This window comes from Camellia sinensis, chromosome 10 (genome assembly GCF_055761805.1).
Source record: "Camellia sinensis isolate YWXY chromosome 10, ASM5576180v1, whole genome shotgun sequence".
NCBI lineage: Eukaryota > Viridiplantae > Streptophyta > Magnoliopsida > Ericales > Theaceae > Camellia > Camellia sinensis.
In genome coordinates, this window is record NC_138970.1 from 49601274 (window position 1) to 49626183 (window position 24910).

The 24910-nt window shown below is 40.5% G+C and overlaps 1 pseudogene across 1 annotated transcript; it reads left to right on the top strand.

The window, feature by feature from the left end:
- The first annotated feature begins 1237 nt into the window (after positions 1 to 1237).
- Positions 1238 to 19791, top strand: LOC114279977 (uncharacterized; annotated as a pseudogene). Its single transcript, XR_014341454.1, has 9 exons — positions 1238 to 1303; positions 1901 to 2124; positions 2833 to 2980; positions 14903 to 15007; positions 16755 to 16895; positions 17858 to 18079; positions 18361 to 18435; positions 18648 to 18759; positions 19396 to 19791. The product of XR_014341454.1 is annotated as an uncharacterized LOC114279977 (transcript).
- Positions 19792 to 24910: the final 5119 nt, after the last annotated feature.

A 24910-nucleotide genomic window follows, 5' to 3' on the forward strand; every position in this document is an offset into this window, starting at 1 on the left:
TGTAAAGGCCAAAGGTGAGGAAATAACTCCTACTAGATCAATACCCAGAGAGAAGGCAAGGTTCTAGAGAGAGGGGCTCAACAATGGAGTTTTGGAAAAGTAAGAGAGAGAAGAGGATGTGAAAATTTGATTCAAAAAGTCAAAACTCGGACTGAAATACATGTTGCCCCGCTCGAGCGTCACTCACAGACTCCCGCTCGAGCGGCGGATACACACTTCCAGAACTTTTGCAGAACCAGGTCCCCGATCGAGCGTACAACACTGCAAAGGAGATACTGGAAGATGGAGAAATACGCTCGAGCGTCGAAATTCCCGCTCGAGCGGACAAACAACAATGAAGGGCCCGCTCGAACGTCAAAAGCCCCGCTCGAGCGTGAATGCCAAAATCTGGGCATCTACTTTTAGTTCCTAAGCTCAACCAACCTGTTTCAAACCTGCCCAACACAACCCAAGACTCAAATACAAAGAGTAAAGGATGCAAACAAGGCATACACAACAACCAACTCCACGGAATCTAAGTCCGGATACAACAATTAAAGCAAAGGGAAACTGGGATCGCTATAGATAGACCATTTTTCCTTCTGTATGTTGTAAGAAATTTGGAATGCCCCATATTCCACAGGAAGAGAATTGAGTATTCGGGCAATGGGATGCGTTCACACGTCGAAGCTGTTGGAACTTTCAGACTTAATTTAAAATATGTCTTTGTTTTGGATCTTGAAAATGCATTTTACATTACATCTTTTTCAAAAAACTTAATTTTTGTTTCTAGACTAGTATCATTTGGATTTGAATTTCAGTTTGTTGGTGCAAATTTTAGTTTGTTTAAAGACTCTGTTTCTGTAGGATTTGATACTTTAATTAATGGTTTGTACAAATTAAATCTGGATCCTGTTTTTGAACAAAATCTTTTAACCTCGCAATGTGATATTGGCATTAAGCGTAATATTGTTGATGAGTCCTCATCTATTCTTTGGCATAAGAGATTGGGACATATCTCCATTGAGAGAATAAAGAGGTTGGTTAATGATGAAGTCCTTCCGACTCTTGATTTTACCAAATTTGGTATTTGTGTGAACTGCATAAAGAGAAAGCAGACCAACAAGACCAGTAACGGTGCCAAAAGGAGTGAGGAAATTCTTGGAATCATACACACTGATATTGTGGACCATTTACTCCATCTTGTCTGAATGGTCAGAGATATTTTATCTCATTTATTGATGATTTTACACGACACATGTATCTCTACCATGTGTTTGATAAAGCCGAGGCACTTGATGCCTTTAAAGTTTATAAAGTAGAGGTAGAGAAACAAACAGAAAAGAAAATTAAAATTGTGAGGTCAGACAGGGGTGGAGAATATTATGGGAGGTACACAGAATAGTTACCCGACAGTCAACAACGTGTGTTATTTGTGCCAAGTGGGAGAATGTAAGAATATCCATAAAGTGGCCCATATTTATTTATATTTATTATATATATTTAATTAGTTTAATGGTATTTATTTATATTTATTATATATATTTAATTAGTTTAATGGTTAATGGGTAACTAAGGTCTGTTCACTATCCCATATGGTGGTTTCATGGGACGTTACAACTTCCCTGATGGTGGGAAGTTATAAAGAGTTACACTTGGATATGTGTCCAAGCCTATCTATATATATGCCTGTGATAGCCATCAAACACAGACGTTTTAGTGAATAGACTAAGCTTGAAACTCTATTCCTTCCACTTTTCCCATATGGTTTTGTGAAAGTGTTCTGTGAGTGTGTTTTGTTTATACATTCAAGATTTGGTCATCCAAGAAGAAGATTCAAAGGCTTGAATATCATATCAGGAGGTATTCTTCTTTCTGAATTAATATTATTTTAATTCTCACAGTTTATTCCCATTACCAGGTTTTAACAATGGAGAAGTTTGAGCACCTTCAATTTCTAATTTATTTTGGTGAAAAAGGATCAGAAATAATTCCCTTGAGCCAGGCTGTTCCATTTTTTGCTAATTCAAATCCTGACATGCCTGCTGCTCCTGTTTCTGCAACACTAGTTCATGATTGGCTTCTACAGAAAATTTCCTCTGCCTTGGAACATATTTCTAAAAGAGTTTCTGCGGAAGAAAAGGGGTCATCCAGTGCCTCTTAGGGATGTAATTGGTTCGGTATGATCGGTATTTAGGTAAAAAATTACACCGAATCGATAATGTCAGTTTTATTATTTTGAACACCGATACAAACCGTTTCTCGCATCAAATCACACCAAACTGAACAAATTGAAACGATTCGATTTGGTGCGGTTTAATTGGTTTAGGATTTTTCCAACTTGAGCCACTTTTAAATATAATCATTAATTTATATAAAAATATTAAATTAATTATTTGTCTATCATTTCGAACATATCCAATCCATCTATTTAATACCTGCTTTTCAATTCCTAAATTAACAAAAATAAAAACAAAAAAACAAAAAAAAATTTAAATACTAAAGTTTCAAGAACAATGAGTTAGAGATAAGATTATATATAATAAGAGTTTATACACGTAGGTTATAAAGATGATAGGATTAATTAATTAAGATTAATAATTTATTATGCTTATTAATATCATTATATTATTAGATCATTACATATATATATATATTATAAATATATGAAGTGGTCGGTTTCGGTTCAGATCAGTACACAAGATGCTTAAATCGATACCGAACCAAAAATCGAAAAAATTCAAATTTAAAAACTGCGCAGATCAATTTTTGTTAAAAAATAGACTAAATATAACCGATTTGGTCCAATTTAATCGATTTGGTTGGTTTTTTCGATTTTTCTTACATTCCTAGTTCCTCTGATCAGGACGTTGCAATGGCTGATGCCTGTGTAAGTTCAATCAAGGCCTTAACCAGCGCTAGGGGTCCTAGTTTTATTGAGGGGATCTCTAAATCATCATATGTGAAGCATGCTTCCGATCTGAAAGGATCTTCTGTGAAGGTTAGTTTATTCATACGGTTTAACATTTCTTTTTCCAGTTTAAACCTTTAAGAGTTATGTGTTATCTTGTGTTTTGTTGTTGTGATATTGGTGATATAGCTTGTCCCAGTGGATGGATTGGACTTGTCCAAGCTCCTCAAGCCCACGTAGAAATGGTCTAGCCCATCGAACCACCTGCAAACAAGTTCAACGGGGAACGGGAGTAGTCCCCTAGTGAACCCTCCGACGAGCAAGTTAGAAAAGAAGAGTAGAATGTAGAGAGATAGATTGGAGATAGAAAAGCTTAACCTTCTTCTTGTCTTCAACGTTTGCTTATATCCTTTGGTAATCATTTCGCTGTCTCTTCCGACCTACCCTCCTCGTCGAAAGTCTATGTTGTAGCTTACCTTGTTCAGGGTAAGGGGACCCTGTTCCGACGGGGAGGTGTTGTCGTAATAAATGCTGTGATGCGTTGCATTAATGGTGATGTGCAGTGGCAATAACTTTGCAGATCTTTGTCTGCTGATGTGGCTCGTCCTTCACCCGCCACGTGCCTAAATGCCATTGGTTTTTTATGCCATGTTGGATTCCAGCTGTTCTGGACTTCATCGGCTGGGTTATGTATTGGGCTTCGATTGATGGGCTTGGGTTGTTTATAGTGGTTCATGGCCTTTGTGGGCCTGTCCATGTCAGTAGTCCCCCATTCCCGAGTGCAACTTCAGTCCAACGAAGGGAATATGTATGAGGAAGATGAGTCCGACCGGGATGGGCGGCCGTGTTGGTGGACCGAGCGTAAGATGGTCCGACCGTGTGGAGGGCTGATCGCGCAAAGGCCGAGCGAAAAGGAAGACCGTGAGGAGGGCTGACCACACGAAGGCCGAGCGGAAGGGCCGACCTAAGGAGGGGCGACCGTGCGTGAAGGCCGAGCAGGGGATCGACCAGAAGGAGGGACGACCGCGCACGAAGGTAGAGTGGAAGAGCCGACCGTAAGGAAGCTCTGAAGGGTGGACTGAGGTTGCCACTGCCACAAGTGGTAGTGGATGTGCTCAACCGTCTGGAGGTAGCACCAGGCCAACTAATGCCCAATGCATGGAAGATCCTGCTGGCCTGTGCATGTGCGTGGCTGAAGGTAAATGGAGGGGAGGCCATGACAGTAGACGAATTCTTTGCAGGTTATAAGGCCTCAGGGTAGCAGGAGACGTGGGTCACTCTACAGGCAGTAGTGGAGAAAGGGTTGGTGGCGGGGTTGCCGTCGTCAATCAAGGGGTGGCGACCACGATGGTTCTACCTGTCTGCCAATGGAACCATTTGGAAAGTACCCATCAGGTCTGTGGAGCTGAAACTGGGAGTAGCCGCGGAGGGGAGGGTGAAGGAGTAGAGGGAGAAAAAAGGGGCCAAATAGGGCGAGTTCGTTCAGCCGTCTGCATTGTTTGAGGTAAGGTTGGGTCCAAAGCCAAGTAGTGGGGACCTCGACCGAGTGGAGTTGGAGGCGAGGAGAAGGGCTCAAGAGGCGGAGGATCAGGTCATCCTCACTAAAGCCCAAAAATTCAAAGAGTCCCAGGCCGGCCGACCACCAAAACCGGTTACGAGGGAGAGGATTCGACCTCGCCCCAAACCCTTGGGAGAGAAAAACTTAGGTGACTTTGTGCCATGGCCGCCCCCAACAGACCCTTTGAAGGAGAGGTCTTTGAAGGAGATAGAGGCGTTGGGCGTGGGGAAGAAGAAGAAGAAGGTGAGGCGGAGTGAGGAAGAGCCTGCCCAGAAGAGAAGGAGTGAGACAAGTGTGAAGGAAACCAGTACTGCCAGGGGGACTGAAGTAGAGGGGACCCCAAGAAGGGTAGGTGGCCCAGAAGGGGTGGATGTTGCTTCAGAGGGCATGGAGGTGGTGCCAGTGGTGGCAGCGATCGCCGCAAGGGTCACGAGGGCCGCCCCTAAAGAGCAAGGAGAAGATGGGGCAAGTGGCCCTGGCTCAAGAAGGGAAGAGCACCCAAGGAGGGGGAGTTAGTCTGACCACAGCGATCTACCACGCTCGCGCGGTGGCTGGGCGGCTGGAGGGAGAAGAAGGCCAGCTAGGGCAGGGGCAGACCGCCTGGTGGGGATCGTAGAAGAGGAAGCCCTGCTCTCGGCATCCAGATTCAACGATGCTGAACTGCTGAGGGGGTTATGGTCTGCCCAAATGGAGGTAACCACCTTAGCAGGGGCTCTGTTGAGGAAAGCGGGGGCTGCCAACCTCAAGGCAGATGAGGCCAAGGCCCAGCTTGCGAAGTTGAAGAAGGAGAGGGTGAGTTGAGAAACCACCCATGCTGATCTGCAAGCAGTTAAGGTGGAGCTGGAGAGCACACGCCGCCAGGTTGTGTCGCTCGAGTTCCAACTTGCTGGCGAGCAGAAGAAGTTGGAGGAGGCCGAAAGAGCCTGCGCCATCGCGGTCGAGCAACATGAAGAGGCCATGAGCAGTAATGAAGAGCTGGTCAGGCAAAAAGATGAGGCCGATGGCAAAGTGGGCGATCTCCAGAAGGAACTGGAGGGCGAGCGTGCCAAGGTAGTAGAGGAGAAGGGGAGGCTTCAGAAGGAGTTGGAAGTAGAGAGAGCGCAGGCGAGGGCGGAGAAGGAGAGCCTGAAGAAGGAATTGGAGGAGGAAAAGGCAAAGGCTGCGTCGGAAAGGGCGACCCTGCAGAAAGAGCTAGACGAAGAGAGGGCGGCTTATCCCGATCTGTGCATTGCAGTAGTGGAGCAATTCAAAGGGTCTGCCGAATTTCAGATGGCGGTTGATGCCGCGGTCGCGAGCAGCCTGGCTAGGCAAGAATCTGGGGGGGCGAGCCCATCGAGGACGACTACTGGAGGCAGAACCGAAGCAGAAGTTATTGAGAGCTTCCAGCAGTCAGACTTTTATAAGCACGGAATGGCTGAGTACCGGGACAGTGGCTGGAAGATGTTCAAATGTAGAGTTGAAGAATTGTTCCCAGACTTAGACCTTAGTATTGTAACGATTGGCGAAGATGATGTGGCCCAAACCCACCTGGATGAGGGCATTGAAGAAGAAGACCTCCTCTCCAGTGAGGAGGAGTAACTGGGAAGGAAGGAGAAAGAGACTGTGAACCGATATTGTTTTTTCTTTGTTTTTTTTTTTTTTTTTTTTTGGGGTTCGAATTGTTGTAATGAGCTTATGTACAAGGTTGTGAATAAATAAAATTTCAGTTGTGTTTTGCCTTTGTCTGTTTTGCTTGTACGTCTGAAATAGATGAAAACATGTGATAAAAACTTGTGGTAAACTTGTGATAAAAGCTGAATTTAGGAATTCCTCAAGATAGAGTAGGATTGAAATTGTAATACGGACTGGGTAGACTCCTTAAGGCAGAGCGAAATTGGACTTGTAATAAAAACTCAATGCAGAGTAAAGTTAAACTTGTAATAAAAACTCAATGCAGAGTAAAGTTAAACTTGTAAAATGTAGTAAAATTACAAGTGTGTGTTTGCCATATTGCTCGAGCAAGTTAGTGGTTTATGGAGGGAGGCTTGGTTTGTGAGGGGGAGAGAGCTAACTTGTGAGGGTTTGATTGAGGAGAAAATAACCTATGTCTGACCCTGGGGCTGTGGCGCTCGGTCTGGCTAAGACTTGTTAGGCAAGCCGAGTGCTTCATGCTCGGTTTGGCAGAGGCTCTTACTGCTCGGTCTGGGCGAGGTTCCTAGTGCTCGGTCAGGCCGAGGTTTTTGATGCTCAGTCTGGCTGACGCTCTTGTGCTCAGTCTGGATAAGGCTTTTGATGCTCAGTCTGGCTGAGGCTGTTGGCGCTCAATATGGCTGAGGCTTTTACTGCTCGGTTTGGGCGAGGTTCTTAGTGCTCGGTCGGGCCGAGGTTTTCGATGCTCAGTCTAGCTGAGGCTTTTGATGCTAAGTCTGGTTGAAGCTTTTGATGAGTGCTGCAGATAAAGATGTTATTGAGACAACACGCAGATAGTTGAGATATAAGATGGTTGTCAGGGACAGTGCAGTCCAATCGATCAAAATTTATATTATGTATCAGAAGAGAATACAACAATCTGAGCAATACAACAGTAGGAATTTATTGATAGTAGCGCTTCAAGTGTTTGGTGTTCCATGGGTGAGGGAGGTCTCGGCCTTCCATGTCCTGAAGTCGGTAAGTGCTTGGACGTGGTCGAGCTGTCACAATGTAAGGTCATTCCCATTTGGCTGCCAATTTACCCTCAGTCGGATTTTTGGTGGCAAGAGTTGCTCCTCGCAAGATAAGGTCCCCTTCAACGAACTCCCTTGGTCGGACTTTGCGATTGTAGTGTGTTCTCATTTTCTGTTGGTATGATGCCAATCTAACAGCAGCGGTCTCTCTGAGCTCTTCAATTAGGTCTAGGTCCGCTCGACGGAGCTCTTCGGTCAGTGCTGGATCCGGATGTAAAACCCTGGAAGTAGGCAGACCGACTTCCACCGGAATAACCGCCTCAGCGCCATATGTTAAGCGAAAAGGGGTTTCCCCAGTAGCAGTCCGAGCTATAGTTCGGTAAGCCCAGAGTACATTCGGTAGTTCCTCAGCCCAAAGTCCCTTAGCAACTTCTAGCTTAGTTTTGATGATCTTCAAAAGAGAACGGTTGGTGACCTCAACTTGGCCATTGGCTTGGGGATGACCGGGGGAAGAGAAACATGGCTGAATCTAGAGGTCTGCACAGAACTTCCTGTACTTGGCGTTATCGAATTATTTACCATTGTCGGAGACGATGGCTTGCGGGATGCCAAACCTGCAAATGATCAATTGCCAGATAAACTTGGTTGTGTTCCGTTCGGTAAAGGTGGCAAGGGGTTCTGCCTCTACCCACTTGGTGAAGTAATCAATGGCGACAATCGCGAACTTGGTCTGACCTTGGCTGGTGGGAAGTGGATCGACCAGGTCAATTCCCCATTTGGCGAACGGATAGGGACTGCAAAGTGTGATCAACTCTGTAGGAGGAGCATGGGGGGTGTTGGCAAAACGTTGGCACTTATCACATTTGAGCACGAAATCTGTCGCATCTTGATTGATAATTGGCCAGAAATAACCATCACAGAGTATTTTGTGGGCTAGAGACCTATCGCCCGAATAATTACCACAAACTCCCTCATGGATTTCTCGCATTACATAGGTTGCTTGAGCCGGATTAAGGCATCGCAGATACGGGCGTGAGAAACCACGTTTGTACAAGATGCCACTGACGAGGATGTAATTGGACGACTGGGCCCTGACTTTGGCGCTTGCTGTTGGTCGTCGGGAAGTGCCCCAGTGGTCAGAAATAGAAAAATGTCCGACACCCAAGAGATGGGCTCGTTTTGGAGGAATTGTACTTCTTACTGATCGGGGAAAATGACAGGGTGGGACAGATATTCGAGGTGGACACCATGGTTGAGGTCGGACTGGTCTGCGGAAGCCAACTGAGCCATCTCGTCGGCCTTGGAGTTTTCTGCCCGAGGAATGTGCTTAATGTGGAAGGTATTGAAGAGGCGAATAAGGGAGAGTGCAATGTCCCTGTAAGCTCGCATTGTGTCCTCCTTAGCATCGAATTCCCCCGTGATTTGTCCAACGATGAGATGGGAGTCGTTGAACACCCAGATGTGGCTGACACCAATATCCCTGACTAGGCGAAGACCTGTTATCAATGCCTCATATTCGGCCTCATTGTTACTGGCAGCAAACAAGAAGCGAAGAGCACATTTGAAGTAACCGCCCTCAGGGGTGGTTAGGATGAGTCCAGCCCCACTACCTTCCCTGCGGGATGAGCCGTCGACGTTGAGAGTCCAAGAATGAGGGTCTTCTGGCTCAGTAGGGGTTGGTGGGGGTGGAGAGGTGGTGGTCGAGATGGGATTAGTGAATTCCAGGATGAAATCTGCGACAGCTTGTCCCTTAATCGCTGTTTGCGGCCAGTAGGTGATGTCAAACTGGCTGAGCTCCACTGACCACTGCATAAGTCTGCCGGAGAGTTCTGGTTGCTGCATGACCTTCTTCAAGGGTTGGTCGGTGTGTACTACTATGGAATAGGCTTGGAAGTAAGGACGGAGCCGTCTGGAGGCGGTGACCAATGCGAAGGACAATTTTTCTAACAGAGGGTAGTTCTGCTCCGCTCCTCTGAGGGCCCGACTGATATAGTAGACCGGTCGTTGGACGGAGCCGTCTTCCCTGATAAGAGCTGCACTGACAGCGGTGTTAGATACAGCTAGGTAGAGGAAGAGGGGCTCGCCCATAATCGCCTGTGAAAGGAGGGGAGGATTATCCATGCACTGCTTCAACTGTTGAAAAGCCTCTTCGGATTCAGTCGTCCATTCGAAAGTTTGCCGAAGAACTTTGAAGAATGGAAGGCATTTATCCGTTGCGCGGGAAATGAAGCGGTTAAGGGCTGCAACTCGACCAGTGAGTCTTTGGACCTCCTTAACCGTTCTGGGTGACTGCATCTCGATCAGGGCCTTGATCTTTTCAGGGTTAGCTTCAATGCCCTGCTGGTTGACCCTAAAACCCAAAAACTTCCCAGATCCTACGCCGAAGGCGCATTTCTTTGGGTTGAGCTTCATTTGGTATTTGCGGAGGGTGGCGAAGGTTTCTCGCAGGTCGGTCAGATGATCGGTGGAGAGTGTGCTCTTGACCAGCATGTCGTCGACATATACTTCCATGTTCCGACCTATCTGGTGATGGAAAACGGCATTGACCAACCGTTGGTAGGTGGCCCTAGCATTCTTTAGTCCGAACGGCATCACACGGTAGTGGTAAGTACCTCGGTCGGTAATGAATGAAGTATGTTCCTGGTCGGACGGGTGCATCAAGATTTGGTTGTATCCAGAAAAAGCATCCATGAAGCTGAGCATCTGATGACCGGCCGTGGCGTCGACCAGCAGATCGATGCGGGGAAGAGGATAGCTGTCCTTGGGGCAAGCTCGGTTCAGGTCAGAGTAATCGACACAGAGTCGCCATTTGCCGTTGTTCTTGCGGACTAGGACCACGTTTGACAACCATTTAGGGCAGTCTACGTTTGTGATGAATTGGGCCTCAAGGAGCTTGTCGACCTCTGCTGCAATAAGAGTATTGCGCTCCGGATGGAAGATGCGCTGCTTCTGGCGGTAGGGTCGGAAATGAGGTTCGATGCTGAGGTGATGGGTCATGAAGGAGGGGTCAATACCCGGCATGTCTGAATGGGTCCAGGCAAATACATCATTATGCTCGGTCAGGAGGGCAGTAAGGTCGGCCTTGGCTTGGGGGGATAATTGGCTGTCGATTTTGGCAGTTTTGGTCGGGTTGGTGAGGTGGATGGGGACCTCGACGAGCTCCTCCACAGGTTCTCCTCTGACCAGCTCGTCCTCATCTCGGACGTCGAGTCATTCGATGATCATTGCCTCCTTCAGCTTGACTTCTTTGAGTGAGGCAACATAACACTCCCTGGCCACGGTCTGCTCTCCTCTGACTGTTCCTACCCCGAGATCGGCGGGAAACTTGATGGCAAGATGATAGGTGGATGTAATGGCTTGGAAGGCATTTCGGGCAGTGCAGCCAAGGATGATGTTGTAGGCAGATGGGCAATCGACCACAAGGAAGGTGAGCAACTTTGTGGTTTGCCGTGGGTATTCGCCGATTGTGATAGGGAGGTCGATGGAACCGATGGAGGTCACACAGTCGCTGGTGAAACCGACCAGAGGGGTTTGGAGAGGAGACAAATTTTCTTTCCCAATGTTGAGCTGGCAGAAGCAATTGAGGAAGATGATGTCTGAAGAGCTGCCGTTGTCGATGAGAACTCGTCTGACCTTGTAGTTGGAGAGGATGGCAGAGATGACAAGGGGGTCATCCTGTGGGTAACGGATGCCTGCACAATCGGCGTCCGTGAAAGTGATAGGTTCAGCCACTATTTCGGCTGTTTAGAGGGTCGGTCCACCGCTGCCACTGCTTTGTCTGAGGCTTGCCTTATTTTTCTGAGTTCTGCCTTCTGAGCTGAACGGGATGGTCCTCCACAAGCAAGGCCGCCTGAAATAACTCTGATCTCTCCGACTGGTGGAGGGGGATTAATTGGTGGTCGAGGCTGTTGCGGAGGGCGATCATGGCCTTGGTTTGGTGGGGCTGGTTGCCGGGGTGGGGTGCACCGGCCATTGTTTCTGAGGGGCTCGGCTCTTTGCCTCTGCTGGGGGCGGGTGTCCGTGAACCGACTAAGACGACCCTGACGTATGAAGGTCTTGATCTGATCTTTGAGGTTGATGCACTCGTCAGTGTTATGGCCATGGTCTTGGTGGAAACAGCAATATTTGGACTAATCTTTCCGATGGGAAGGGGTTCGTGAAGGCAGGGGCCATTTGAGGGGGTAATCCCGTTAGATCTGATTGAGGACATGTTCCATGGGAGAATTGAGGGGTGTGTACCGCTCGAACCGACCGGGCGGTCGGGTTGGTGCCGAGCGGTCAGCTCGGAGGGGTCGGTCGTTATAGTGGGGTGTTTGGCTATTATACTGGGCGTTCCTGGGTTCTGAGTCTTTTCTCTTGTCTCTGGGGTTCGAGTTTTTAGTTATTGGGTCCTGCCGAGCGGCCAGTGAATCTTCAACATTCATGTATTTTTGGGCTTTGGAGAGTAGGGCTGCTATGGAGGTCGGGGGGTTTTTAGAGAGGGAGAAAAGGAAATCGGATGACCACAGACCGGCCATGAAATCCGTGAGGATGACCTTGTCGTCGTTTTCCGCTACTTGCAAGGCTTCGGTGTTGAAGCGGGTAACAAAGCTGCGTAGCGATTCCCCCTCGGTCTGACGATTGTTGAGGAGTTGGGTGGCCGGGCGTCGCTGGCCCTGGGCTCCAATAAAATGGCTTAGGAAAGAGTCACTGAGGTGCTAGAAAGTGGAAATAGAGTCTGCTGGTAACTGACTGAACCGCAGTCGAGCTGACCCTTTCAATGTCACGGGGAAAGCCCGACACATGATCTCGTCAGGGAAGGCATGGAGGATTATGAGGGTGCGGTAGGTCTCCAGATGGTCGACTGGGTCCGTCGTGCCGCCAAAAGAGTCAATGGTCGGCATCTTGAACTTGGCGGGCAGAGGTTTGTCCCGGATGGAGGCAACAAATGGCGAGTTTGCGGTGGTAGAGGGCTTGTGCTGAATGTTCTGCATGATCCCTTTGAGTTGGAGCTTCATAGCTCGGAGTTCAGCGTTCCAGAGGGGAATGTTGTCACCATGGTCAGTCAGTGGGGGCTGGACACTGCTGGCTTCCCCTTCAGGGGCCGGTATCACGACTGACGGGCGTGGGGATGGAGGTGGTAAATTTATACGTGGAGGAGGAGGAGGTTGTAAACCTTCTAGGTTGGATGGATGGGGTTGTGGAGCAGTGTGGCTCGGTGCTCTTTCTTGGTTGGGTGGAATATCTGGAGGTGGTGAAGGTGGCATGGGGAGGTTTCTTTGGTGTAAAGCATTGATCAGGGCCTGGTTTTGCTCGGCCATGCGGTTAATGCTGTTAATAAGTTCAATGAAATACTATGGTGGGTTGTTTGGATTTGGAGGGTCGGTTTGATGATCGGCAGCATTATGGTGGGAAGCCATGGATCTCGTCGTAACCATACACTTTGATGGGTGAGGGAAAAAGGTTATTGGGACAAGGTCTCCAACGACAATGAACACAACTGGCGCACGGATAAATCGCGTAGATTCCCATAGACGGCGCCAACTGATGATACAGCTTGTCCCAGTGGATGGATCGGACTTGTCCAAGCTCCTCAAGCCCACGTAGAAATGGTCTAGCCCATCGAACCACCTACAAATAAGTTCAACGGGGAACGGGGTAGTCCCCCAGTGAACCCTCCGACGAGCAAGTTAGTAAAGAGAAGTAGAATGTAGAGAGGGAGATTGGAGATAGAAAAGCTTAACCTTCTTCTTGTCTTCAACGTTTGCTTATATCCTTTGGTAATCATTTCGCTGTCTCTTCCGACCTGCCCTCCTCGCCGAAAGTCTATGCTGTAGCTTACCTTGTTCAGGGTAAGGGGACCCTGTTCCGACGGGGAGGTGTTGTCGTAATAAATGCTATGATTCGTTGCATTAATGGTGATGTGCAGTGGCAATAACTTTGCAGATCTTTGTCTGCTGATGTGACTCGTCCTTCACCCGCCACGTGCCTGAATGCCATTGGTTCTTTATGCCATGTTGGATTCCAGCTGTTCTGGACTTCATCGGCTGGGTTATGTATTGGGCTCCGATTGATGGGCTTGGGTTGTTTATAGTGGTTCATGGCCTTTGTGGGCCTGTCCATGTCAGATATCATCATTTATATAAGATACTTGATTTTCTATTCTTTTAGTTCTCTATTTAGCAAGGAGTATGTGCCTTTTCAAATTAGGCTATGAATGGATGGGGGATAAGAATCTGTACCTCCAATGTGGCACACCGAAGACCTGTTTGCTTTTTTAGTGGTTTCAAACTTTCAATTCAATATTGCAAAAGTTGCATTAGAATTAGGCTTCTGAAATGTATCACTATTTAATCAAGCTTGGTCTATGGAGAATGAAGCTGATTAGGAACCAAGTATGTTATGATGTATTTTGCATAACTGGCTTTATGTTTTATGTCCTATCCTGAAAATGTTTTATTGTGATGTTATATGTGTGTTCTTAACCTGGAGACATAAAATAAAAAAATAAAAAAATAAAAAAATAAAAAAAAAATCTTTAAAATGATTTTAAGAGAATATGGAAAAAAAAATTACTTGGCTAAATGCATATTACTAAGTGTTGTCAATATCTTACGATTCATGATATGTATCTTACAATTTGATACCTTTCAGAAAGTAATCGATACTATCATCAATACGTATCTTAAATTAAATGTATCTTACAATACATATATGATACGTGATGCGATATACGATACGTGATACATAATGCAACACGTATGTTACATAATACTTAAATTTCTTTAGCAAATTTGAAAAGAAAAAAAAAATCAAATTATTTCATGTAAATTAATATTGTCAAAAATTTTCATAAAATTATTTTTAAAAAAAGCTATTTTTGAGATGAGAATGGTACTTTTTAGTTTATTTCTCGACCTTTTTTACATATCTATGGTATGGTTTAAGAATCTTGAGTTATTAATGTATATGCCTTGTGAAGATAATATGTATTGTTGCATGTATATATTAGAAACGTTGCTTTTACAATTGACAGAATTATAATTGTTTAGTGTTTTATTCTCATAAGATATTTCTTTTTTATAACTATATTTATTTTTCTATCTATTTCTAAAGGCATTAAAGTATCTTACGATACATAGTACAATACGATACGCGATTCAGAAAAATTAAAAAACGATACATGATTCGTATCCTTATTTGACAACAATATATAGGCACGTATACTTGAAAGAACACTAGTTTAGGTATTTTATGTGTCTTGTTTATTGACTAATTGCAAAATGGAGGTACTCAATTGTTGATTAGCCAATGGTAAGTTCAACTGTAAGAATCATGATTAGAGCTCAGGCTTCAATGCAAGCTCATTAGCTTATTAATAGGTATGGACTATTGTAGTGCGAGCCTGATAAAACTAATTCATGGCTTCATATTAATCTTCCCATATAGATTAAAAGTCATGTAATCTAGAGTTGGGCTTTGACCCATGTTAAGTCTTCAAGGCAAGAGCTTGTGGCTTATGGCTTATGGCTTGAATTAGCCCTATGCTGCCTATGACTAAACTAAGCCAAACCAGAGTCCAGCCTGGCCTTAAGTCAATAAATTCTTAATGGCCTGAGCCAAGTTTCAACCTTTGAGCTTGTTACTGATGTTGCCTTGTCTAGCTAACAAGACCCAAACCTTACTACCTGCAGTTTCAGTGCTAAATCTTTTCTCTAGTGTGCCATCTCTCATGCATTGTGCATACGAGTGCAATTTGAAATTATGTTTTCTTCATTGTTTGAAGTTGCTTTAGCTCTGGCCTGGCTTCTAACAATGTTGTAATTTTTGCAGGTCATAAATTGTCTTGAATCTGTCATTTACATTTTAGCACCTTTGAGATATGCCACCATCTATGGATGCTCTGACACGAGTATAGTTGTTGGAGCTGTTGGGAAGGTAGTTATGAAGTTGCAGGAAGATTATGCTCTCTTTTTTTTATTGTTGCAATATTGTCCTGAACTCCTTAGATCAACAGTCGTTTTGAATAGCATCACTGCTTATTAGAAAGTGATAATATTCCCTCTACAACTAGCAACTGGAATTGCTGGATTTTTGTATGTCTCTTTAAAATTTGAGAGTGGGGTCAAGATAATAAATTAATAATATTCTAATTTAGCATATTTCAAAGTCTGAGCCTAATATTTGTTCCATCTATGCCACTATTAACTTAAGTCACTCCCTTTTGCAAGAACGTATACATATGCCATTTTTGTAATAGAGTTACAGAAAGGCTCTCAGTTTTTTGGTACCTCATTTCAGTCAAATGCTATAAATGTCTGAAAATTTTATTGTGCTACTGTATTGTTTTTTTGAAGCTAGTTCTCCTTGTGGGTGCATTATTTCTGTTCCTATAAATTATGACAACCATTTTTGAGCTTCTCCACAGTAAATTAAATGGAATGCTTGGTAACATGATGAATTATGAGGATATGTTATTGGGAAAGAAAGAGTATCAATATTCTATAGTCCGTGGAATTCAGTCATTGCCTCCCCATAAGAATTGATAATGAAGGAGCATCCTCCTGTAATAGTAAGGGTTTTACAGTCTTGGCAAACTGTTCTTATCTGCAGGAGCTTCAGTGGCTAGTTTTTCCCTATTAAGCATAGTGGAGTCAAATTAAGGGTTAGAATTACTGAAACTTTGACCAACATTCTGAAGTGTACAAGGATTGTAAAGAGGATACTAAAACCTTTGATATGATTCTATTTCCTGGTCTCATGATTGTGTTACTATATATGCATATATACGTCTTGTGCATTGTGACCCTTGTGTTAATCTGTCTGTGTGATTGTGTTACTATATATGCATATATACGTCTCATGTATTGTGACCTTTGTGTTGATCTGTATGCCTGTTAATGTACTTGATAGTATTTGGTAATGACTTACAATCACTGGTGTAGTGTAGGGCACAAAAATATTGACGTGATATACTGTTGCTCCTAACTTCCTTTTTTGTGCTTGTTATATGCTTCATGGTGACTAGTGTTATCAAGAAAAAAAATCTAAAATAAATTTTATTGGAGTCTGAAAGTTTCCTTCCAGTGTTGCATCTCTGATAAAGATTAGCATGACTATTTAAAGGACATCATTAGTTGTGTAATTATTAAATGTCCTATAATTTGGTCCTTCTGCAATGAAATGTGGAATATGAGATTACTATGAGTTGAGATACTGAAATTCATCTGTTCATCTGGACGCCTTTTCATGATTTAGCATTTCAAACTTTCAGCTTCGTCCTTATTTGTTCTTATTTTGTTTTGACGCCCTGCATTTTTTTACTTGTGTTGTCTTCTGGGCTCCCATTGGCTGATTGAATAATACTCTATAGCAACAATAAGATATAAATGGCATATTGTCAAATCGATATGTTTGGTCCATGTTATTTGTTTCTGTTATATTGTAATTTTGATTTATATCTGTTTGGTAGTTTTTTTGTATCCATAAAGAAACTAATAATAAACCACCTTAGCCTTTATTTTATTATGGGCATGATATACGGTTCATTTTGTCATGTCATATGATTATCCTTGTTCTAATTGCCCATTAATTTATTCTGAATGTGACATTACGGATGCTGTCATCTTTTTAGTAGAAATGCTCTGAATGTGTATTCTATATATGTTATTTTTCCAGTCTACAGGCTGTAAGAGTTGAACATTGTGAGCGGGTTCATGTCATTGTAGCAGCAAAACGTATCTGTATTGCAAATTGTCGTGAGTGTGTATTCTTCTTAGGTGTAAATCAATGGCCTCTTATTGTTGGTGACAACCATAAGCTGCAGGTGTGTAACATGTTTTAGCAGCCTTCATTCCTCTTTCTTCTAATCATAGCTTGTGAATTGTCAATTGTGCAAAGAAATTTAAAATCCTTTTTTTTTTCCCTCTCTCTGAACACTGTGCCAACAATTGCTATGTTAAGTTTTTGATTTAATTGATTGGGTACTGTGTAGTTGTCTATATTTTTGTACATTCGGATGAGTTTGTAAAGTTTAATTGACTTCAATGGTTGTTTTAGTGCCCCATGTACTTGATTGAGAGTACTCCATTTTGAATAGAACCTGGAATATGTACACTGTTTTCGATGGGATGAGAACAAATATGTCTTTCTCGAAGTTTACCTTGAATAGTAGCTATGTTGGATAGAAATGTGATCACATGTATATTTCAATCTAGTTACTAACCTTTCAAAAGAGAATGGACTTGTAATTTTTTGTGGACATCCAAATTCTTTTAGCTCTGTTTTCGTGTGTTTTACATACACATCCAATTATTCTGATTATAGAGATTGAGTGGTTACATGCCACTTGGAGGTGCATTCCTAGACTAAAATTAATTTTATATTTTGTCCCACTGGAATGAATTTGACATTGGCTCTATATAGGCTACTGAACTGATATTCAGTTCTGATGGTCTTAATAATTTACTCTCTAGTTTTGACTTCTAAAGCTGTGTTTGGAACTTGGATTTGGGACTGGATTTGTGAAGGGAAAAGTGAATGAAATAGAAGCTAATTTATCTTCACAAATTCCTTCTTATCTTTTCCATCCAAAAATCCTTTCACAATCCAAGACCCAAAAACAACATTGAAGTAATTTTCTTCACCTCTAATGTCTCATTGCATAAGCTGTGTCTTTTGATGCTGTCAATTTATTTTGGTCATAAATTTTTCTGCTGCTTTATTTTCAAGCACTGTTAAATATTGGCTTTTAATATGTTTTTTCTTTTTCAAACAAATTTCCATTAGGTGGCACCATATAACACATTTTACTCACAATTGGAGGCGCACATGGACCAAGTTGGTATTGAGGCAACTATTAACAGATGGGATGACCCTGTGGCACTAGGAATAGTTGATCCACATGATTCATTATCTCATCCTGCAGGCGTGTCTGATGTACATGCTGAGTCTGCTACCCGCTTAGATTCTGATTAGTTCACAAATTTTTTGGTGTGTTTTTTTATTTTGGTAGACCAAATTTGCAAGTGTTGTTTTATAAATTGATGTTTTACTGGCTACTGTTAGTTTGTTTTTCCTATTCATCCACCCTTGTTGCTTTCCATTTTTGGCATGTCTTCAGCTTAAATGCATTTTTATTGTTTGAATCTGTGCAGTGCATGAACCATGATCTCTCCCTAATATTTTACAGCGTTGCTCCTTTTGGGGTTTGATCTTAATCTATATGCTAATATTTCTTGTTAAATTTTGTGATCTTGTTCTTTGTGCACTGATACCGAGCAGGTTTGAAGGTGGGATCCTCTGGGTCCACGAAAACCAATCCTTTTCCATTACCAGATGTGTATATGTCGTCTCAGTATAGAAATGTACGTGCACTGAGCCATGCTGATCATTTGCATGGCCATTTGATTTCTGTTTTCTAATAATGGATTTGCATATTTACCTACTTATCCAAAAAAAAAAAGAAAAAGAATGAGTTTTCATTTTATACCTTTTGGAAGTGATTCTATACAATTCTAAATCAGTCATAATTACATTGAAATTTTTTTTATTATTAAACGTAATTATTTTGTCTCAGCACAATAACTTAGGGGAGATCAAGCAAATTTTTAAGGAAACGCAACCTGAAGACAGCCGGAATGGTGAATTATCAAGCGCACTGCATGTATACTTCAAGGAATGGTTATATGGTAATCATCGATACTCTTAATCATTTTTTGCATTTTATACAGAATGTATGCCGGGTATACTGGAGATGGGTATCTGGATATACCCTGACCAGAGTGAAAGAAAATTATTAGTAAATTGAATTTCCAATCAGTAAGAGGTCAACTACCTACCCTTAAAATCCCTCATTAAAATTCTTAGAGGATATTTCAATCGTCATCTTTTCTTTCTTTTTATTATTTACTTATTTGTAAATCCAAACAGAGAATTTTATAACTGTGAATTCTCAAATTCCTTTTTGCCTTCAAATTCTTTCCCAACGTTCTCATCCAAACACACACCTATTCGAATAATTCTCTTATGCTGCATTTAGTTGGAGGACTTGGGAAGGGAAAAGGAAAAAGTAGGTGAAATATAAATAAAATATACATATATTTTACTCAATTTCACACACCTTTTCCCTTTCTTTTTTCAAATCTCTTCCCAAATCTTTCAACCAAACACAGCGTTAAGAACACAATGATAAAAAAAATTCCTTCTGTTCAATAAACAACTTCTGTATTATTTGCACATCTATTTTTCTGTATTATTGTTTGAAGAATTAGATAAAAGATAAGGTTTAACTCGCTTTTCTATTGATTTTTTTGATGTTTTGACAGCATCAAGAAATATCCGGCAGCTTTACTGCTTACAAGGTGATTGAAACTAGTGATAATGTCGTGGCACAACTAAATGATAGAAGAAATATATGGAGCTTTCTGGTTTTTTTTCCTCGTATTTTTCTAGTTTAAACCTGTGCAATTTTGTCTTGCCATTCCTGAAGGTATTGCAGGCAGCTGAGAATCTGCAATCATTTACTTTGCCATGGCAAACATATTTGTGCAGTTATACTGTTGTGGCGAATGCAGTTGCCAAAACATTTGCTAACTCCCTGTATTTTTTTTTCTCTTCTTTTTAATCTTTATTTTAATGAAGATGATAGTGTCTTCAACTGGAATATTTCTGTTAACCCTTGTTTCACATCATTGTGAAATTTTAATATTGTATTTTCCTGGAACATGTTAGTTTGAGCTGTTTTGGGTGCAGAATTAAAATATTTTATTTTTCTTTATAAGAGTTTTGTTTTTGTTTATTGATGAGTTCTTGTTTTCCAAGTAATTGAAATGGAATTGGTTGCTGGGGAGATTCAATAGGGTAATGGATTGAATCTGTGGTTTGGTTGGAAATCAACTCATCTTTAAATCTATTTTTATTTCGTTGTCCATGTTTGGTGTAGTTTATTGGGGAAATATCACATTAGTGGTATTTTGTAAAAATAATTATGAATTAGTTTTAAAATTTATAACTCAAATTATAACCCGAGATTATTTAGCCAAACCAAGCGGAGTTAGGCCCTTACTGCATATAAGTTTGAATTTTTATTTTCATTTTTTTTATGCAACTAAGTTCATTAATTTATTAAAATTAGATTATATTTACATTTTTTTTATATATTAAATCATTAATTATATCGAAACAAATAATTTATATGATGTGATAGAGATAATAATTGAAAAAACAATGTAAAGCTATAGTTGTCTTTATAATTTTGAAGTCAAAAATGACAAAAGGTAAAGTTTTGTATTGTGTTACTTGTATATATAATGTGTATTTAATATGATCTAATAATCTAAATTATTTTAATATCATCCAATGATTAATAATTTTTATATATTTATATTTATATGTATAATTCAAGTTTCGGGTTGTTTTGTGTCTTTATCCAAGTCCACCCAAATTTAATTCGAACTTCTGAATTTTCGTCTAAGCTCAAATTAAATTCAATTTGTCTAAGCCCTAAAAAAGGTCGGACTGGACTCAGGTTGCTCAAGTTGAGTTCACCCAAATTGCACCGGGATTTCGGGTGACTGTTGTGCCTCCAGCATAGCAAGCACTGTTATTTGCCCTATGGGCTCATTTCGGAGTCTGTTTTGATGATCTAAACTGTTTATATTTTAAAGTATATTGAATAGAACATACATGCAAAAAATCAAGTTAATCGGATATCGTTAACCCTTTCATCCACTCACATTTGTGTCTATAAAAATAAATGACATTGTGAATTAAAGTATTAAAATGAACACAAATACGAGCGAATGAAAGGGTTAACGATATCCGATTAACTTAATTTTTTATCAGTATGTTCTATTCGATATATTTTAAAATGTGAACGGTTCAGATTATTAAAATGAATCCTGAAATTAGCTCATAAAGTAGCACAACAGTGCTTGCTGTGCTAGGGGCACAACAAGCACCCCAGATCCATTGCAGCCTTACACATATGCAAGTGAATAAACATAGGTCATTCTTTGTAGGTTAAATTACATTCATTACAATGTTTGGTTTGATTTTCAAAATGAGTTTTCTCATAAAATTTCAAAAGTATTAAAAATTAATTTGGTAAAAAAATAGAAAAAAAAAGGAAAGAGAAAAACATAATTTTCTTATGACTTTTATTTAGATTAAAAATAATTTTTTGTGCTTATTTTTGTTAAATAAATTTCTATTTAAAAAAAATAATAAATAATTCATAAAACACTTTTGAATATGAATCCAAACAAAGAAATTTCATAAAATTAACATAATTACACCGCTCTCTTCTTTACTAAGGCTAAAACAAATGGGGATATACAAATGTTGTGTAAACACAAAAATAATAAAGATAAATATGACAATATCATTTTTTTTATTCATATGATTAAAAAATAATTGATGAAAAGTGGACAAAAAATTATGGAAAATTTACCCGTAAATCCTATTTTCTGAAAAGTTGAACCATTTAGTCCTAAAAGTTTTCTTATGCACCATTTAGTCCCATTTATACATCATCATCAAAACAACATCAAACATCACAATATCATTATCAAAACAACATCAAACATCAATTAAACTCACATTCATCGCCTGCAAACTCTCATTCATCGCCTTCTTCCTGTTCACTGTGTTCCCCATCGTAACACTATCCAGAGGCATCATCACGTAAACCGGCACCCCCTTCCCCTTAACCTTCGCACCCCCCTCCTTGTACTCCCTCACCACCACCACCTCCTCAGCCGGCGTCGCCTCCATCAGTGCCCGGCACGCCACCGATAAGTCCGGCCACATTAGTCCCATCCTAGGGCTCAGCGGCAGCGACGGCGATATCCTATCAATCTCCCCCGCCCTCACCGCCACGCACAGGAGGCTCCTCGCCGGCGACCTCCACACCGCCGATGCGTTTACAGTCGCCGACTTCAGATCGCAGAAAACGGTCCCTGAATCCGCTACTATCGATGTCCTCGACAGAGCTCCTATCTGCTGTGGCAAACTCATCGCCATGATCCCTACAATCAATAAAATCAAACAGAAAATAGAGAGAGGTTTTTTTGTGAATTGGAGTGGAAGTTTTGATATTGGAATGAGAGGAATCGTCAGCGACATCAACAGAAATTGAGCACGAAATCTCTCTCCTCTGATTCCGACTCCCTTCTCTACACCTACACCACCGCCTACCACGGCTTCGTTGCCTCTCTCGACCCCGATCTACTCCGCCACTCCGATTCAGTCCTCAGAGTCTACAAAGACACCATCTACACCATCCACACCACTCGAACCCCTGAGTTTCTCGATCTTGACTCCCAGATGGGTTTGTGGGATGGTCACACACCGTAAGATATGATGTTTGAAACACCCACAAACATCAATGATTGTGATGTTAGATTAATTAATCTGATGTTTGAATATGATGTTTAAATGAATCTGATGTTTTGACGATGATTTGATGATTTTTTTAAAAATGAATATGATGTTTGAAACACCCACAAACATCAAAAACTTCGGATGTTTGATGTTTGATAATGTTTTGTTAATGTTTGATGTTGTTGAGGATGTTTTGTTGATGTTTGATGTTGTTGTTTTTTGTTGATGTTTGATGATGTTTTTTTAGTGATGTTGGTGATGTAGTTGATGTTGTTTTGATGATGATGTTTGATGTTGTTTTGATGATGATGATGTTGTGATGTTTGATGTTATTTTGATGATGATGATGTTGTTGTTTTGATGATGATGATGTTTGATGTATATGACTCTATGGTCAATTTTCCTATAATAGGACCTTTCAGTCTATAAAAAACTTTTAGGACTAAACAGTGTATCAGTTGTTAATTTGGGATTTATTGGTGCATCACCCAAAAATTATATGAATTAAAACTTGGAGTATAATATAATTCATTAAACTCGTCCTGTTCATGATATTTTTTCTTAACTTCAAAGAGGTTAATGTAATTCACATTTTTTAATTTGAGAATTTAATGTAGATTAGTTATGACTCATACTCTGCACTTGTTCTAATCTTTAAAAAATATAGTATATAGTAAGTAATGATGGTTACAAAATCTATCCAATGGTAATGTATATGTCCGAAAAAGAAAGTTTAACAGTCATGTTAGATACAAAATCTATCCAATTTCCATAATCAAAATTCTCTACCCCAGCATGGTCAATCGACCAAGAATTTCCATAACCTGAACAAACTACCATTAACAATTTATGCACATTAAATTAAAAAAATAAAAATGTTTTTACCATTTTTTAAGGCAGAAGTTTCATTCTAGTTCATTTTACAATTTCCATTTTGTGGATTTATTTTAAATTCATATTGATAATTTAAATCGTTTATTATGCCAGGCTTATCATGAAGATTAACTATGCAAAAAATCAAATTAATCAAATCTCTATATCCATATAATCGAATGATAAAATTGTACCCAAAAAAAAAAAAAAAAAGGACTGCAATTGCGATTTTGAAAATAAATTGTCTATTTTTATTTATTTATTTTTTGCATGGTTTTATGATCTGATTACATAGATATTGATGTCCGATTAATTTAATTTTTTACATGTACATTTTCTTTACAGGAATTACATGACGAACCGTTTAGATAATTGAGATGGGTCCAAAATGGGCCCACAAAATACAAATCACATCATCTAGTCCATTTATGGACCCGGGAGGAGCCATACTTTTTATTTTTTTATTTTTAAACTACACAAAAACATGTTTTACCATTGAAAAATATATAAATTATCTGACTAGGCAAACAAAGAGCATGGATGTAGCTTTATCCATTGTACTGGATACGTACTTTATTTTTTTAGGAAAATTCTATATAGATTTCTTACCAAATTTTATTATATCCAGATAAAAAAAAAATAAACCTAATGACTGATGAGAAAATTCTATTAATAAGAAAATCTAATAAAAAAATCTGATTATGTATAACATCAAATGGAAAGATGGAAGGTCCAGTCATCGATCCAATCCAAAATTAATTTTTTTTGGCAATTCTTATTGTAAAATCGTTCAATATAAGAACCATGCACACCATGCAAAGTCACTACGTTCTTTACAAAGTACTCATAAACTCTATGCGTGTAGTTTAAGTTGATCTCAATTTTAATTCCTTGCTATGGAGTCAAAGTTTGCTTCTTTCTCATCTATAGTCTTCATCGTCGTCATGTTCTTCTTTTTGTGCTCAACTCAAACCATCATTTCAATTCAGACCAACATTATCTTCAATGCAACAGTTGCACAAGATGGCTCGGGAAATTACAAGTGTATCAATGATGCGATTTCTGCTGCTCCTATGCATATCAGTGTAATCAACAAGTATTATATAACAACTGATAACTGACTTTCACTCACTACAACAAATTTGGGATTTAAAGACGAAACAAATTTGTCCCAAAATATATATATTTCGTCACCCAAACTAATTATGACGAACATTTATTGTCACCTGTTTTGTCGCCAAAGCGTTGTCGCTAAAAGGTCTTAGAGACAAAAAACAAATTTGTCATTGAAAATGATAAATTTGTGACGAATTTTTTTGTCTCCAATACACTCTGTTGGGAACATACTTGTAAATAATTAGCGACAAAATATTTTTTTATTAAAGGAAGAAATTAGAGACAAAAGTATTTTGTCATAAATATAAGCAATAGAGACGAAATAATTTTGTCACGTTTAATATAAACGAAGACGAAATTTTTTTGTCAAAGAAGCTACCAATAGAGACAAAAACAAATTCATCATTAAAAATGATAAATTTGTGACGAATTTTTTTTGTCTCCAATACACTCTGTTGAGAACATACT